Source organism: Lepisosteus platostomus, chromosome 4 (genome assembly GCF_059453375.1).
Source record: "Lepisosteus platostomus isolate fLepPlt1 chromosome 4, fLepPlt1.hap1, whole genome shotgun sequence".
NCBI lineage: Eukaryota > Metazoa > Chordata > Actinopteri > Semionotiformes > Lepisosteidae > Lepisosteus > Lepisosteus platostomus.
In genome coordinates, this window is record NC_142614.1 from 63,594,039 (window position 1) to 63,612,465 (window position 18,427).

At 35.9% G+C, this 18,427-nt stretch overlaps 1 protein-coding gene across 1 annotated transcript in view; it reads right to left on the reverse strand.

Moving 5' to 3' along the window:
* Window positions 1–13,114, reverse strand: part of lpar1 (lysophosphatidic acid receptor 1) — a 64,936-nt gene extending 51,822 nt beyond the window's left edge. The window contains exon 1 of the mRNA XM_088630237.1: window positions 12,830–13,114. The gene's annotated coding sequence lies outside the window, so the exon portion shown is untranslated. The remainder of the gene's footprint in view (window positions 1–12,829) is intronic.
* Window positions 13,115–18,427: the final 5,313 nt, after the last annotated feature.

Sequence of the window (18,427 nt, forward strand, 5' to 3'; positions counted from 1 at the left end):
CCCTTGACCTCTCACACAACGATATGAAAGAGAAAGCCTGCCTGATACCCATGGTGGAGAAAAAACAGACACACCTAATGGGTAACTCCAGACGCTCCTACTGGAAAAAGGCTTTGAAAGGAAAATAAGATTTCTTTAACACATTGCAGGACACTAGCACCCATGCTGCCAATGCGGACACAGGGGCCTTCTTAAAACAACAAGAAGCATCTCTGAGAACTCCTTTGTTGTGCACCAAAGCACATAGTAAATGTACCAGATTATACAGAGGCTCATTTAATGTCATTTAGGAACTACTCACCTAACTGTAAATAAGGAGAAGTTGTATCTATACATCAGGAAAAAAGTACTTCATTTTAATTTGATCATTAGTTTTAATTTTGAAAAGAACCAACATACTTCTTTCTATGGTAGCATAATGAAAACAATTCAGTACAAAAAAAAAATTAAATCCCCCCCCCCCCCCCCCCCAGAGTTCCTAAGATTTATAAACAGCTTACCAACTTGAAAATTAAATCAAAGTATCTAATTGCTAGAATAAAACAATTTTGGTACAGTGTTCATCACATAGGACACAGATATTAGGATATCTGTCTCTTAGGTCTTCAAAATAAAATTGAGCATTTTATCATTCATAGTAATCCCAATTACACACACTATCATTTCTCAATGGGAACATTGTAAAACAAGAAAAAAGCAACCAAGGTTTGAAGCAAACAATCTCATCAGTTTTCCTTTATTACAATGTTATACTTCAATTTATTTTATAATTTGTGAACAGTCCTGCTAGTCATTTGACAAAAATATACCGAATCCATTCCTTCATGCAATATTTTGTTAGGGTTATATAAGATGAAGTTAAATAAGTTATCTTAAATTTCCATGATTAATTTTACATAAAATATGAACTTATTCTAAAAGATGTTTTCTAACAACTGAACAGTTAGTGGTTAAATTTAACATTCTTTCTTTTAAACCATTGTTTTGACATTCAGAGATTTTCCTGGCTCAAATAGATTCCAAAGTGCAGGTGAGTTATTGGGCACTCTGTTCAAAGCAAATGAAACCCTTACTGACATAAAACAGTTGGCTTGAAGATATGCAGTACAGAGTTTTTTCTAGAGCTTCACTGATGTTCTGAGGGCTCCTAGCCACAAAATGAAATCAACCACAAGGAATCCTGTTCTATTATCAGAATATAGTGTGTTTATTTTCTTACATTGTACAGAGTGTTGGGGCAAAGGGAAATATTGTATTTTGCAATGAAGTTCAGTGCAGATTGCAGCCACAGAACATAACTATTTTATGCAACATGAAGGAAACACTATAAGTAAACCTTTGCATTCATATTGTACGCATCATGTACGTAAAATACTTTATTTGCAATAGAAACTAATTAATGCATCCTTCAGAAAGACAAATCTAATAGCAAAGCAGTATAAAAAAATATAAAGCTCACAGAATTCAAGTAAGAATTTGCTGAAACATTCTTTTTTGGATAATGGCATTGGTTATTTTTACATCTTGATAAATGTTACATTGAATGACAGTAATTTATCCTGCAGTTAAGTTTAAAACCATTTCACTGATCAAATCAGACTAATGAAACGATTATAAAAGGACAAAGGAGCCATCAACCCCATTCGTTGGATAATTCCCTAACTGATGCCTTATAAAATGAAGTTAATGTCACTATACTAACGTTTCTCAAGAATCGCAAGAAGCATGGATCAAATACAACTTCAATGTTAAATTATCTCAAGGTGAACTGCTGTTGAAATTATATGCTGACCTTGTGAACACTGGTTCAGCAGTTTATTAGCTGGTTTTTGTCTTACAGGCATTGCAGGAAGAGCTTAGTATTGAAACTGCACACCCTCAAACACATAAAAAATGATCACTTATGGGCCTTTCTAGTTAATTTTAAGATAAGATAAGATCACTTTATTAGCCATATACAATTTCTTGCATCAGAAATTTGTCTTTTTCGCATACCCCAACTTGTTCCCAATGAGACACAGACACACAGACAGGGAGAGAAGCTTGGGGTCAGAGCACGGGGTCAGCCAATGTACAGGGCCCCTGGAGCAGCTGGGGTTAAGATCCTTAGCCACAGAGCCACCTCTCCGCCCAATTTTGGTGAATATTGCATCAAATCTATCCCTTAACATGTTAATTTCATTCACCTTCATATTAAGTAGAATTTTTAAAAATGCACCTTAAATGGATTTTAAAATCAATTTAAACATTTAAAGGTATGTGTGCAGAATAGGTATTTTGTCCAGGGAGTAATATTACCTTGTACCTTTGTGTTTTGAGCATAGGATTTGAATTGCCAAGACACACACCATGAACAAGAGACTTACCAAGGATGGGTTTATGTTAATGGTTAAGTTTTTAAGAGAGAACACTCACCTATTGTGACAAAGCTTGTGCGTCAATGCTTCAGTTACAGAATAGGTGAAGCTAGGTTTTATGGGACATTTCTAATTAGCCAGTACGTGATGTATTCTTATGGAAAATTACTTCCTCAAAAAGCAGGCAAGACATGGTAGTCCCGCAGCTTTCAACAACAGTAAACTAACACAGGTTTACTCCCGCATTATATACTATAAGCAAAACACCTGAAGAATATCCTGAAATACACAAGCTATTGGCATATTTAGTGCTATTTTATTTAAGTAAAACAGATTAAAAACATGCTGTAACCTTAAGACCTAAGCAACCCAACACTAGAGTTTTGTTATTTAAAATTCAGATATAGCAGGTATCTTAAGTTGTGGAAGTCTTATGTCCAAGTTACTACAGAGATTTTTAATTCATTTAATTCTTGGACTTCCAAACATTTCCTATTAATAAATCACATCTGTAATTCAGATCTCCCAAGTTTTCCATGTTTACATTACAGACAACTTCAATGAGTGGGGGGGAATGTAATGCTGACTTCTCAAGCATAGCTGTTCAGCCTTTTCTTCAAAACAGATTTGAGCTGAAGAGGGATGTTGTCACCTGTCAAAGTTATCTTGGAAAATTAAAAGCCATTTTTCACACATAAAATTCATTTAATAACTAGTGAAAAATTGAGTAAGTCCCCTAGCTTCCTTTCAGCTGTTAACTTTCTTTCTAAGTGTTAATTCTTCTGCAAAACAAAACTGTTTCACCAAAGTGTTATGAAACCAAATGCACTTTGTGAATGCCAGCTCCTTCAGACAAACAGGCAGACGCTCAAATCTTTTGCCATCCAAAGCCAAGACTGAAGTCGAAACACTGCGTTCTAGCTGATTATCTGTTAATACCCTCAGGAGATTAGAAAGCATGCAGTCAGCTAGCTTGTATCTCTGCAAATACCAGACAAAGGAAAAAAACATGCCAAGTCACTGATCTTTCCAAAGAATAGTTTTAGGGAATAGGTCTTCAGTGTCATCGCAAAACAAAAATGTTCAAACTGAACAATTCTGCCACACAAAAAAAAGTTTTATGTCAAATATTTTCCCTGAAATTTTGTAGGAGAGACGTTGATTTGTCAATGTATAATATATATTGTGGGTCATGGCCCACCACACAGAGGTTCTAAAGACTTGTATTTCATTATAATTAACATATTTAAATTTACTTGGTACTGTCATGGGTTTTTCCACCACTGTTAAATTAAGGCAACAGCAGAGATTATTTTCTCTTTCAGTTGTGTTTTATTATGATTATCACAGGTACCTCAAGATCAGAGATCTAAGAGAGCTTCTAGCAGACCTAATCAGAAGGCAATAAATCCCATCCCCCGGCAGACAAGGTGAAATCCCACACAGTGATGGGATTAACACTCTTTTTGATGTGCTCTTTGAAAATGCATGGAAAAGAGAGCAGGTATGTGCATCTTTTCACCTACTCAGATGTCTTTAAACAGTTGTTTTGCCAATCAGAGCTCTGTCCTACTATGACACATTCCAAGCACTCTTGGGGAAGTATATTCCAAATATAAAATCCTCATTTTAATCTTTATACAAAGCTTTACAAGTTACAAGACGTTGAAAAATAGGTTTTGAGCCTATTTGACCTGGCTGAAGTTATCGATCCACCATTTTTTTATATGAGCAAATTAATATTAAATAAATGTCTGTACAGAAAGAAGCCTTGACCAGATAAAACACATGTACCTTGCTTATATTACTATTGGCAAATATCTAAACAGAAAACCCTTGAACAAACATAAGAACAAAAATCAATACATTCATCGATTCACTAAATTGACTTTGAATACAATAACCAAATAAATAAAATGTATTCATAAAGGTAATGTTTTTATACATTTGATTTGTAAGGGTATTATCACTTATCCTGAAGAAAAAGTGATAATAAACTTCTTAAATCCCTGTCAAACAACAACCTACACAGAAGAGTGTAATATGAGAATCCATAGATAGAGACAGAAAAAACAACCCAATCACATACAAACAAGACTTTAAAAATTAATCATATCTGTGGATCTTTATTAATTTTAGGAACTGAATGATTAATATAGTGGACCAACATACTTTAGTATGTATGAGGAAAACCACATAATGACTCTGAGAGCAGTATGAAGGAAAGTGGCTAATGAAATACAGCTACAGTTCATGTTTTAATATTATAAAAAATATTAGAAAAAGTTCAAATATGGAGTTTACCATGTAGTCCATTTTGCATGTTTGGTACTTAGTAGAGAATTATTCCATACATCTCATCCAGTCATTTCTAAAAAAGTCAGGGTGTCAACTTCAACAAAAGAACTGGATAGCTTGTTCAATACTCTCACAACATCTTATAAGGCCTGCAAAAACATTGCTTTCAAGAATCAAGATCTGCATTTCGGTGCTTCCCTTCCATGCAAGTACCACCAATTTATTCTCCAATCAAGTAATAAACAGAATTTAATTTATTTTTTTAATAAACAGTAAATAAGAAAAGTACAGTAGTTAATGATGTAATTAACATAACTTTGAAAAAGATTAAATGTTTTAGTTGTGAAAACACTACTTACAAGCTGGTTTTATGGCATTTTCTACTAGAAAGAAATTCTCCAATTAGAAGCATACAAAATCCAACCGGGCTGTGCACTAGGGGTGGAACCAGGGAACAATGGTACTGATCTTTACACATGGTTGACTTGGTGACACAAGTTACTCATGTCTTGCTTCCTGTCAAGCTACAAGAGCTGCAGGAGTGTATTGACTGACGACGGAGAAGTCTTAAAAGCCCTAGTGATATACTGTATTGCAACATTTCAGCCAGCAATAACAGCATTGTACTTTTGCTTTTCCATGAAGCTGAGGCATTGTTATAGCATGATTAAAACATGCAAGCCCAGGATCCGTTTAAGCACGCACAACAGAACAGGCAAGAAAGACTGGGCTTTATTAAAAATAATTATGGGAAATCATTCACAGTTTATCATGGTGGTTTGATTGCTTGCAACCAATTGATTCAAGAGTTTCTCTTTATGTTAAGGGTAAAGTATTAAACATACATAGAAACCTACCTGCAACCATCTATAATTTGTTAATTGTGCATATATATTATATACACAATATATAAGAGGTTGTTGCCTTGTTATAGAGATACTGTACTTGATTTGTCAGAGGACTCGCTCACTGTTCATTTTGGAATTCATCACTAAATTTGGGCACAAATGTCAAATGCCCCCAGGCAAAATCCCCATTATTGTTACCTGAAGGCACCCAGAAAAAGAGTATTGGGGATTAAAAACCACTTTGTTAGTGAAAATTACAATTGCTGTATAGTAGGGCATAAGGGACCTTCAGCTGCCCAACACACAGACATTTTATAATCTTCCTTATTGTGTGAGAAGCCACAGGTCCCCCTGTCCTTTCACAAGTTGTGTTTTGCAACACTTTGTTATTTTGCACTGTGGAGATAAAATATGCAAAAATGGGATGTGTGCTTCAACATTTTCTGCAGGCATATCAAGCACCTAATAAAAATTATACTAATAAAAATTATATCTTTCACTGTAACCCTTCCATGTATTTATTTTTACATCCCCGAAAAGACCATCTTTTCTTTTAAAATATACAACAGACACCGGTGCTCGAGTTTCATGTCAGACAAATGTCTTTCATTTATGAGGAACGCTGCCAGCTAGGAATGAAGAATGTGCTTTACATATCACTTTAGGCAATCTATGCATTTTATATGTTGGCTCCTCTACACATAATTAAAGGAAATCTAACAGCAAAATCAGAACGTTTCATAATACAATGAAGACACTACACATTTTGCCCCTTTGCTTAGTTTTTTTAATAATATCCATCCATTTTTTTAACTCAGTCTTCCAGTTTAGGGTCACAGAAAGGCCTACGCCTATCCTGGCAAGCAACAAACACAAGGCAGGGCACACCCTGAATGGAATGCCAGTTCATCACACTGACAAAAGGGCCAATCATCCAAGAAGCCAATTAACCTACCAATATATTTTAGGACGGTGGGAGTAAACTAGAATACTGTGGGTAAACCCATGAAAACATGTGGAGAAACTCCACCAGATAGCACCCCAGGTGCAGAATTAAACCCAGGGCCACAGCACTGCGAGACAGCAATGCTTAGCACTGTGCCACATCGCCGGCCTGCTTTTCTAATTCATAGAGGACAAGTATGAGAGATATCAGTCATACACCAGAACTACTTCTTCAGTATCTGTAATATATTTTTAAAGAAGAAACAGGAAATCTTTTTTTCTCATTCCACTTTCCGCCACAATGCTGATCAAGGCTTCAAGCACTGACAGATGTTATGATACATTTTCCATGCTTGCATTCAACACGCAGCATTATAAACAAACAGAACTGTTGAGCTCTTTTGTTTTCTTGACGTTGTAGCATCAAAGCAGGTTTTGTTATTGCGCAAGTGCTCAACAGATGTCTTTCAAAAAGCATTTCACTAAGTACTTCTGAATCTTTTTGGGCAGTTTTGCTGCAAACAAAAATGAAATATTTCCCTATGGGGTAACTTTTTTTTCTGCAACAGCTTTGCAATGTGTTACATCAAGGCCTAATATCAGAGCACTACAGTGATACTGATATAATTCCTAAGCATTAAGCTCACAGTTTTGCAATATAGAGTCTACTATACCACTTGTGCTAAACTCACACTGGCCATACACTTAAATAACACCACACCATCTAAAAGTATTTATTTTACCACCAACATTTTCACATCAAAACTCCTAAAATACATATTAGTGGAGTGGGCTATGCACGTAAAGCTCTTTATACTTCCAAAACAAACCACCACCACATGCATGCATACAGCATGCTTATTTCTCCAGAACAGGTTGACTGTGCTTTCCAATGGGATACCAATTATAAGCTTATGAAGAAGTTTATTTGATCTTCCACACTAAGGCTCATTCCAATCTATGTACATCCCATTTGTGCAATAATGTTTAACTGTGAATGTGCTGAGTGAGAAGAATCACAATATGCCAGACACAGCAATTCACAAATGAAAAATGGTCCTATTTAATAGAAAGGAGGTATGAGAAAACTGTAAGCTATTCAGAGTTAATAAAATAAAAAACGTAAAACACAGGAGACTGCATAGTTGGCTCCAATGCTAACGTTTCAAGAGGTGTTGATGCAGCTGGTCAGTGGTTCTGGCTTTGGGAAACAAGAAAGATCTGTGAACCAGATTAAATAACTTGTTTTGTATAAACAGCTTAACGTTAAAAATCAAAGCAGTGCATAGCTTTCATATTGAGCTGCAAGATGAACTTGATCAATTCGAATCTATTAATTTAACTTTTACTGGTATTCAAATACATATAATAAAGCATTTACAAAAACCCAGGACCACTTACAGAAAAAAATCCCAAAACTGAGACTGAGACGGTACTACCAGCATTAATGCATTGCAGTTCTTTACCTAAACCAAATATATAGATAAACAAATTATAAAGAAAGTATTCATATAAAATAGACCCAGCAAAAATGTTAAATCTTCATTTTGGGGAAAAATGCTTTTGAGAAATCATTCAAAAAATATTTTCACAAAATATGTTCAAACAATAACTGAAGCACTTATTCAAGCAACTGATAATAATCTTCCAAACATAAATGCAGTCCATACCCTAGTGAAGAAAACACCCAAACCTTTTTTCAGCACTTGTTGGTTTTAAACCCTGCATTTCATAAACAAACAAGCTTTCCTTTAGGTTTTTACGAGCAGTTTAAGCCTGCATTCTTGAGATTTATAATATAAATTGCAAAGGTGGCCTAATTGTACTGAAAGACCTAACGGGTTTATACTTAAATAAGATCCTAAGATCTGTCAACTACTAGAAACCAAATGAGACCGTAGGACTTCCCCTTGTTTTAACTTTCATATATTCTGTATATTTCACATAGTCTTACATGTAGTCATGCTTCCTCTATGCCAGTATTATATTTGCTGCGTGAAACAGGAAATTCTCCACATTTAAGACATTTGACATCAGAAAACAAAATGTGTTTCTTGTCACACCTTTTTTTACACTTTTCACATTTTTGCAAATCATAAATGGATCTACAGAATGTAAAACGAAATTGGATATGAAAGAAACCATTTAATAATAACTTCTCTAACTGCTCATAAAATATTTATGTTGCATCAGTTAGTTGGCACAAACTGTAAATGTCAGGTTCATTCACATTTTCTTAATCAACTAAAGCTTTGTATCACAAGCATTTTAAATTTCAAAGCCTGTTTTTATATGTCACAGAAAGAGGAACAAAATAATTATAAGAGGATATTTTCCTTATGTCAATACAGAAGATGTAGAACACCATTTTAAAAGGAAAATATAGAAACTACATTGTTATGTATTGAACAGACATATTTAGCACAACTCACCTTCATGGTACAGTACAGGGTATGCTGGCGGTTTTGTGATAATGGTGCTACCACTACTTATGTATATATGTTTTTAGAAAGAGAGAGTATACTGGTTTACATGTTTTGGAGTAATTTAGATTAATTGATCATTCATGGCTGATAATAATATTACTCATGTGACTTTGACTGGAATATTCACTGAGCTACAGTACCTCATTAGCATGAGCTGATTAAGTCCAGGTGATGAGGTTATTTATCCTGTTGAATGTCAAGCCTGATACACATCAAGATGGAAAAACATAGAAAGATTCCAATATGTCCTGCTTATCAAATGAACAACAATACTGTGCAATCAATATGTTGGAGGCTGGACTAGGTTTGAGCATTGCATCTGGGGTGTTCACAGCCAGCATGTTCCTAACCAGGCAAGACGTTCCAGCTAAACACAGTGCATCAATCATAGACCGCGATCTAGGAGCCATCTGTCACGATACCTTGCCATTATCAATAGGCGTTCAGTCTGATTCTGCTTAAGTGCAACACTGAATAGGCTTCACTGTGATTTATCTTGGACAAAGTGTCTTATCACTAAAGAACTCAACTTGTAGTGAATGATGACAACCTGACTGCACAGTGCCTTATTAATCAAGCCCTTAAGCACCACTTATTGCCCATCTTGCGAGCTAATCCTGACATGACAATTCAGCAACACAATGCACATCTTCGTGCTACTCACACAAAAACAGCCTTCTTGTGAGCACAGTATTACATACCATGGACAGCCTATTTGACATATATGAGTCTCACTGAACATTTGTCGGGTGAGCAGGGTTGACATTCTGCATCTACTGTAGTGGACAGAGATGGAGACACATGCTTGTTGGCATTCAATGAGAGCAATGTGATAGAATCAAACAACTATGCAAGTATGTTGTTCATGCAAAGCATGAGCAGCAGATGTGCAGGTCACATTGCTTTCAGAGGCGGCCACTCATGCTTCTAACCCATAACATTCATAGCAGACTCCATGTTGGTCTACAGAGTTGATAAGAAATGTTAATCACCATAATGAATTTACATGTTATGTCAGTTCAACATAATGGTGCTACAAAAAACAACTAATCAGCAAAATAACTGAATTTATTGCAATTATACTTGATAGCTACATTTTTGCAACATCGACTTTCTACTGTAAGGTTAAGCTCAGCAAATGAAAATTCAAGAGTAAAACCCAAAGAACAAAGCAAACGTCAGATGAAAAAGAATCAAAATTCAAGCAAAAGAAAAATGCTAAAAATCAAACCAGGAACATTTTTTTTCTAATCTAATATTGCACATAAAGGGCATCTATTCCAATGCCTTCATTTTAACACAAATCAGGGACATACATCCATTTGCAAATGTGAAACGACAACAGTTGCCTTTGGTATAATACATCTGTAACCTACCAGCTTTATTTGGATATAAAACATTTTGTAATTCAGGTTGTTCAGCTACAATGTGCAGATCTGAGGGGTCAAGTGTTTGCAAATCTGTTGTAATTTTTCTCCTAAACTTATTAGAAAAAGATAAAATAAAATAATAATAAAAGCTAATAAAGGGTAGGTTTTGAGGCAGGTATAAGTCACATCAAGCATGACTTTCCAGTCCATAAAATAAATTCCACTCTTTTCACATTTAGGAGAAAAAAATAAATGATCTGTTTTATCTCGCCATGTCACAACAATATCTTAACAGAAGACTATTCTTCTTGTGCTCAATAGATAAAAAATAGAACTACAGAACAAGCACTTTTATTTTTCAACTGACTCCCTGTATAATTACAGTGTTGAATTATTCAGTAAAGTCTGAAAAATAAGTGTTTTCCAGAATGAAGGTCAACATGTTTCTAAAGCAGAGCCCACATTTATGGCAAAGTGCAGTGATTTACATGCACACCCCAGTCTCAAAATTCAGGCTAAACTAAAACCACACTAAAACTAAAACCACTAAAAATGCTTATTTACGTCTGAATTAAAACTAGCATCTCCCACGTTTTTACACCCACCTGTAAAGTTAAGAGTCTGTACTGGATTCTGTTTCAGCCAAAAGAAAAACACCACACAAATTATGTATGAAAAAGATATTAAACCTCATTTCGTTTTGTACACATTATAAATGTACTATGCTTATTTTTTACAACATACATTTAGTAGGTCTTAACAATTCTCAACATATAACCTAAAGTTTCCGTCTGATCATTATATACATTTAATAGGACTATAATTACATTAGGTCATGGCAGGAATCCGCACTCTTCTCTGAATGCTATCGATGTGTTAAGGTTTCTTTTTTGTCAATAGTCTTATCAGCTCTCATCAGCAGTTGATCGAGTTGTCATTAATCAAGCCACCGTGACACAGTGTAACTATTTTAACATATAACGCAAATCCAGACAGATCCTAAAAACGCCACGAACTTTCATCTGGAACTGCTTGTATAAACCAAGACCTCAAAACACAAAGTGGAATTCGTAAAAAATCAATGAAAGTCTTTGATAGGAGAGGCAAGGGCAAATCCAAGCATCACCTTAATCTAGCTGTTCTGTGAAGTAGAAACTGGGCGGCTCCGTTACATTGTATTCACTTTTCAAATAAATAGCGCCTGTTGTTTGACACCCTTGCCTACATTTCACACGGAAATGCGCTCCCAGTGGCTTCTCCCGGTACTCGCTCTGAAGTACCAAACGTTCAATGTGAGGAATTCGAAGTTAGACACATATCAGAACAGTATAAGTACGTAATATAAATACATTTGGAAAAAAAACTCCCCTTTTGTCTACGTGTAACGCAAAAATAAATGACAACATCACATTCATACAAAATAACAGTTTGCAAACTTAAAGTAATTTAAACATCTTTCTCTGGCAGTCAATGAGCTGCAATCAAGTACTGTACTAACCTCTAATCCGCATGCATTCTGAGGTATTTAAATCCATTCGTATTAGCCTGCTGAAAATATAATTAAACATGTAGTCTCCCGTATGTGCATTTTACAGTAAATAAAAAACACAATATATTGCCTTTACTTTATCTTAAACATATGACGTATATTCAAATTAAGTTTATATTAACAATGCGCCTTACTTTTTTGCTAGTTCCATTCCAATGCAAGAAACATAAGTCATAAACACTCAAAGTAAATATACAATACCTGAGTAAATTACAACATGCATTTGTAGAAAATTTACCTTTAAATACAATGTTTATTACAAGAAATTGTAAATTCTTACAGAGAGCAGCTATGGCAAAGAAAACGCTCCTTTCTCTTTTCTTGAACTGTGAAATCCTACTCTAATCACAACTGTAAATCTGCACAGTGTGCAATTCCTTGAAACTATTTTCTTATTAAACACTCCTTCCTTCTGTAATTTATCATTACTGCTAAACGTCCCCCACACCACCACAATCACAAAACTACTCCATTCACGATTCTCAGTTTTACATTGATCAATATTTTTACCAGTTCGACACACTATTGAGTGCAATGCACAGTATGGGATGAACGTAGTTAATATATCCATAAGGTATAACGTGGAAGTTGAAAAAGGTCTGAGCAAATACTTGCCTTGCAGAGTACTGTAATTGATTGCAGAATCAATTTTATTTCATAGCGTATGGTAGTTTTAAAATGCGTAGGTTAAGAAAGTCGGTCTCCTTTTAGTTCCAACTTAAACGACTACCATCTTTATTTAAAGTTTTTCCCTATATACATAACTTAAAGAAAGACACTACTCACGTCGCTTGTAATTGAACTTCGAGACGCACAGGTGATATAACAATAACTAATAATACTTATAAGATAAAGGTCTAGAAAAAATACTTGAGCAAACTCAAAACTCGAGATGCTGTTTATTGTCACTGTGCCAAAATACAGGAAAACAACAACAACACAAAAACACCTTAAGAGGTGTTTGGACTTTGCTTACCTTCTGGGAATAGAAGCCAAAATCTCCTCCTGAGACTGTACTCCAAAAACTGAAGAGTAAAAAGAACACTTTTGCAGACGTTTCGCCTCTTTAAAACTCTCCCAAACTGTAACGGATAGTTTTTTTCCAGTCAAGGCTAATGATATCTAGTGTGATCATCGTATTTCCATAGAACAGAAGACGGAGGAGGCAGCGCATGTAGAATAACTAATGCTAAGTGATTTAACCACTATCCCCTTTCCAGCCTGTAGAACTCCACTCGCATACTGAACCTGTGTGCCACTCGCTCTGCTCAGAAGGCTGTCTGTGAGTGACGTCACCAACTTCGCTCAAATCAGCCGCCAGCAGCGCACACTCACACTCCTTGTCTCTCGGGTCTCTAATTGCAAACACATTTCTTGCTGCAAAGAAGAAGAAAAAAACCTTAAAAATGGAAACTAAGAAAGAAAACTTTTTTGGGGGGTGGGTGCACGGATTTGGAAAGGCTGGTATAGTAATATGATGTACTGTCACTTACCTAATCAAAAATATTACACATATCATAAAACACCGCTCTTTTTTCAACACGTGAAAACATTCACATTCCGTTGTAAAGACGCCTAAAGGACCGATGCGTTTGAACATTTTAAAAAATGTAAAAAAAAAAATCCTTTCTGCTTCATCTTTATTTTATCTCTGCCAAAAACTCAATACATTCGTTCCGTATCGTGAATACCGTTTTTCAAAATGCTTTAAATCTCTGTAAAAGTGCAAGGACATATCAGGCTTAAGGGCTTTTTCTTAATGAGTGAGACAGTTTGATGACTAAGCGCTTGTTTACTTTCTCGCTTAAGATAACGTTTTCTTTAAAGCAGTCTTTTCAACAAATCACATTCTGTCCTGCGAGGTTGTTTATTATTGACCGTCTAAACAGTAGATCCCTTTAGGCTATTCTGAGATCTGTGAGCTCAGCCCACTTTGTTTTTTCTGCTTAAATCCTTTATCTTTGGATAAGGTTTTCAGTGACCAAAATTGTCTAGAAATGGAGCATTATTTTTTTCTGCAGTCGCCGCAATTCAAACCAAATAATTAACAATGCTAGATGTGTTTTTTTTTGTATTTCTTAAAAAAAGAAAACAACGTGGTCACTAAATAATTAAGTACGACGATAAAAGATCTGTAAATCAAAAGATCCACGGTAATGTTTGTCATAATCGTTTACTAAAAAGCCTACTGCTGCTCCAGAGCGTGGATATTTGTACCAGTGAAAAATGTCTCTATGGTTTCTTTTTTTGGCCACCCAGATAGATTTTTCGGGCGCTAAGGTATCTTCAGACCGTTAGACGAAAACTACTACATACAGTATATGTACAAGGAGATTAGTAATTATATATATGTATAATGCTTAGTCTCGTCTGACTTGCCACTGACATAGTAAATTGTAAAGCAGTAGTAGTACCGAAAGGTCTACTTCCGTCATACCTGGAATTTTTAGCATTCATTAAAATTAAAATACAATTAATATAATACGTGGTTCATAGTTTTCTTTTCATACACACCTGCTTTTTTGGTTTCCTTTTTATTACTGGTATGAACTTTAAGCAACAAGCTGAAACCTGTACTTCATAATTACAGTATAAAGAAATTCGATTTCTAAGAAACTGCTTTGTTTCCTTGTTTTTGACAAGTAGATGGAAGCATGTTTGGCATGTTTAATTGCTGGATGATGTAATCCCTGTGACAAAGCACAAGGCATGCACTAAGCAAACTGCTGGTGTACAATGTCAATTGCTATATTTTTTTTAAATTTGGATTTCAAAATAATACCGGGCTGCAAAACTATTTCACATGAACACTGCTCTTTATACATGATCTTGAAGTGCAATATCAGGACAATCAAACCTAAAAGTATGGAAAGACACAGTGATGCAATGATCTTAGGTTTCAATAACCACAATTGTTATTGATTACATATTTATTAATACAGTAAATGTAAAGCTTTATACACAATCCATAAGGTAATGTGTGCAGTATTAATGGTTTCTTTCTATTGGATAACAACCATTAACTATCAGTAAGTAATCAGTCATGAGTGAAATATTTTAAAAACAAAATCTCAAAATCTGAGACCTTTACTGTGAAGTTTCAGATGTTGTGGTTTCTTATTCGTTTTTTACAACCACTTCTGGGTATGGTGCAGTTCTTTTGGTTTTCTTCAAGTAACCGTGTATTAGTCTGCACTGTTTGTGTTCTTAGGCTGATGTGATCTTTGTATTGACTAGGGCATTAAGTTAGTTCCTATCTCAAAAAGCAAATTAGAAACATAATTTATGTGTTACTGCTGTCTTTACAGAACTCACAAAACTGCTGATCTAACAAAACTTCAGCTCAATTAAAGTTACACCCTTCTGTAAAACGTGGCCATATTAAGAACTCCAGAGTTTTATTTAAAGCATGTTAATCCAACCATAGGACTGTTTTATGGAAAGCTTTTTTTGTTCAGATGATATCTTCTATTCTCAGACAACCATTACTTTTCTTCTGATCAAACCACTGTGAGGTGAAATAGGAGAATATGTGACATAGTACATGGTCATACAGTGTCACAGTATGTGTATGTGAAATTCTAGATATACAATGAATAATATTTGGTCTGGTAACTCCTAGTGTCAACAAAACTCTTGTACTATCTTTTTATATAGCTTTTGAAGTGCTGTAGTCCATGCTGAGGGATACATCACTGTTCACTACCTAGAACAATATGAAACAGTTATAGGGTCCTTGGCTGAATTACATGAACTGAAAATGGAAAAATTTGGCATGTCTAGGATCTCACAGACCAGTCCGTCATGCAAATATTAGGCCTCTCCAGGTACAGGCTCACAGGTCATGCACAGTGAGTTTAGAACAGAATCATCCATCACAACGAAGTGTGGATCAATGGAATCTACAAAATGTCTCACAATAATGGTTAAGGAATTTTGTGTTTTGGACGAAGTCCAAATCCAGGTAAAAACAAGAAAGAAAAATATGTGTGATCAGGGGAGAGTAAACGAGTCAGAGTCCGAATATGATTTAGCAAGAAAGGAATAACGAAGGCATTTGTCTCCAGGGAAGGAAACCAGTGACAGAGTGTCAGTGTAGAGAGCAGGCAGGGCTTAAATACCCAGAGTAATGAGGTAGGTGCCTATTAATTAGGGGCGGAGAGTACTGATAAACACCCATAACAGACCTGGTGGGCGATTCAGACTGCATGGAAATGTGGCTGGTTACTGTAGCGACCTAGGATTGTGAGCCTTTGGTCACACAAGTATTGCACTTCCTAATTGACCATTTCCTGTCCATGACATTTAGTGTAAAATGTAATGTTAATATTAACTGGAGTCTTTGACCTTATCCCTGCATCATTAAGACATTCCTCTATTGTCTTCTTACAACAGTATCACAGCAGCTGTGTGATTTTGTGTTTCATTTGTCAGTTTAGTAGCTGTTATATTGGTGTGGGAACTTGTGTGCGTCCTGCAGTGGCAGACATCAATCCATATAGGCCATAAGCCTTGCACAATCTCCACTATCTTGCCTATTGATATTTCCACTGGTTTGTTATTGATAACACATATGGCAAACCACACTGATGCATTCAAGGTGGCAGGACCATGAATGTATGTGAAACATTTCAGAGTACCAATGCCTGAGCTCACCATTTTGTTGCTAAGAATGTGATAGTGGTAATCTTGGTGTGTTTCAAGCTTATGTCACCTGTCAATTGATTTGCCTTAGTGGATCCTTTCTGGATGTTAATGAACTTTAGATATAGGAGGGATATGGAATGCACAACTAAAAATGTGTGCTTACATTTCTCATGATGTCACTAAGTTCAATGAAAGTATTTGCATATTATATGGGAAACATCCTCTGTTAATAATATAAATTAATTTAGCTGATGCTGTATTTTATCATTGATCACCTAAAGTATTCATAGAAGATGTTGGAATATTGATTAGTGTGTGCCTGAATGATAATTTGACTTGCTGTATGCCTGATCTTATCTTCTTACTAGTACAGACTGATGAAAGACAGGGAAGAGTTGAAAAGAAATGTATTATTCTGTATTTCCAGCATTCCATATTTTCTCCTTGCTCCTTTACCGTATACAGTGACTGATGATTTTCCAGTTCCCAAGGCCAAATATAGGCCAGAAGGAAACTGCTGTCTTCTGCCGAACTCTGCAGGCTTTCCACTTCCTTCAAAAAAACTTTCCACAGGAGTTGCTGCAAGGATCTTTGTGCTTTGTTTATTTGTTTTGGTTCTTTCACCAAAACATGCATGTACTGTATGTGTTTTCATTGTGGAAATTAGAATACATAAAATTACAGAGTAAATTAAAATCCTAACTAATGCACAGTTTTCTTTGGTCTGATTTTTTTACACATTTATTTTGGACAAAAAACGTAAAAAGTAAAGAAAGAAATACAAAAAAAGTTTGCTGTGGAATGTAAATTAATAAATTGGCTTAAGGTCGTTGTTCTAAAGCTATGGTACGTGGAGCTCCCCCAGGTGGTACGCCAGATGACCCTGGAAATTTGTTGTGTGCACTGAAAAATGGGGATGGGTTTTCATATTTTCTATTTTAATAAAATTAGTTTATACAGTATGTCAAATATGCAGCCTACTTACGACAATACAGTGCGCTAATACTTGAGTGGACACAAGATCTACTATGTAATTCTATACCATTTTATAGGAATGCGTGCTATGAACCTAAGTGACCAATTGTATTTAACGTTATCAATAGCAAATAGCTAGATAGGAGAATGTAATTGTAATTAGTAATTGCTTACACTTACTGTATATAGCGCTTTTCTGGACACTCCACTCAAAGCGCTTTGCAGGTAATGGGGACTCCCCTCCACCACCACCAATGTGCAGCATCCACCTGGATGATGGGACGGCAGCCATAGTGCGCCAGAACGCTGGGGAGGAGAGCAGAGTAATGAAGCCAATTCATAGATGAGGATTATTAGGATGCCATGATTGGTAAAGGCCAATGGGAAATTTGGCCAGGACGCCGGGGTTACACCCCTACTCTTTTCGAGAAATGCCCTGGGATTTTTAATGACCACAGAGAGTCAGGACCTCGGTTTTACATCTCATCCGAAGGACGGTCTGTTTACAGTATAGTGTCCCCGTTACTATGCTGGGGCATTAGGACCCACATGGACCAGGAACCCCTTTACTGTTGATGTCATAGGAATACCCAAGGATCTGACCTGTGCTGAACAAGAGAAGTTGCTCAAGTTATCATCTGATGTGACATTGATGTCAGAATTGAAACACCAGTCACTTTTGGATTTCTGGCTCCAAAGACAGTGAATGCCCAGCCCTCTAATTAAAGGCTGTGCAGTTTTTGATGCCTTTTGCTACTACCTACCTTTGTGAGAATGTCTTGATTGCAGTGAGAGCAGAAAATCCTAAGTACCTCAACAAATAGATGAGCTTCACAAGCTTGGCCTACCAGTGCCTGATCTCTGATACGATCACCAGCCTGAAAAAGTTGTGGACCATTTTAGCAAACCAACTGGACATCATCCTCCATGTTTGGAGCAAGAAGCGATGTTT